This window comes from Gavialis gangeticus, unplaced genomic scaffold (genome assembly GCF_001723915.1).
Source record: "Gavialis gangeticus isolate Ggan-Ray unplaced genomic scaffold, GavGan_comp1, whole genome shotgun sequence".
Classification (NCBI taxonomy): Eukaryota; Metazoa; Chordata; order Crocodylia; family Gavialidae; genus Gavialis; species Gavialis gangeticus.
Genome location: NW_017728992.1, coordinates 14116409 through 14117293, shown reverse-complemented (window position 1 = coordinate 14117293; position 885 = coordinate 14116409). Strand labels below are relative to the sequence as shown.

The 885-nt window shown below is 59.4% G+C and overlaps 1 protein-coding gene across 3 annotated transcripts in view; it reads right to left on the bottom strand.

Moving 5' to 3' along the window:
* MTRR (5-methyltetrahydrofolate-homocysteine methyltransferase reductase) overlaps nucleotides 1-885 on the bottom strand; it is an 85666-nt gene that overhangs the window by 43878 nt on the left and 40903 nt on the right. The gene's annotated exons all lie outside the window — the stretch shown is intronic.

Sequence of the window (885 nt, the reverse complement as noted above, 5' to 3'; positions counted from 1 at the left end):
TGTTCCCCATGCTACGGGCATTAGTGTAGAGGCATTTATATATATCTCAATCCTTTGTTATAATAAAAGCAGGGAAAGATTATTCCAGGGGTGGGCAAAATATGGCCCAACAGGCAATTTCACCCACCCCACGGGCAGGCACCCACCAATTAATTGCATATGGCCTGGCCTACGGCTGCCCCTATTGTGCTCTGCATGGGATTGAACCCTGCCCACTTCTGCTGGTGTAGCGCACCACACTCTCATCCTTGCCCGTGGAAGGGCCCAGGCCTGAGACGCACCCAACACACAGCTTCTGGGCAGCACTGCTACAGTGCCTGCGGAACTGCTTGGCTCCCCCATCCTCCAGCAGCAACTCCTCCTGTCCCTGCTGCAGCACTTAGGGAAGTGGCAGTGGACAGGGGGGGAACTGCAGTGGGTGTGGGACCATGGAGTCCACAGCTGGTGGGAGCACAGAGCCTGGGTTGGCAGGAGCATGGGGCCCGGGCCAGCCCGACTACCTTATGGAGCTCCCCGCAGCTCACATGAAGCTCCCAGGACTCAGCTGGAGATAATTGCCAAGGGGGGTGGGGAAGCCACACATGATGAAGCCTTGCTCCCTTCTGCCACATTCAGCTCCTGGGACTAGGCTGGGAGCCCTGCATGATGGGAGGTGGGCCAGTTCAGCCCTGCTCCCTGCCACCCACGCTAAGTCCTGGGAGCTCCACGTGTTAGCAGGAAGCATGCCCAGGCTGCTAGCTCCCTTGCACAAGGCTTCCCCTGGGGGTGCACAGCTTTGGCCTAGTCCCAGGAGCTGCACGCGAGCCACATGGAGCCCTGCATGAAGCTGGCTGGCCTGGCCCTGCTCCCTTCTGTCATGTGCAGCTCCTGGCCTGGCACTTATCC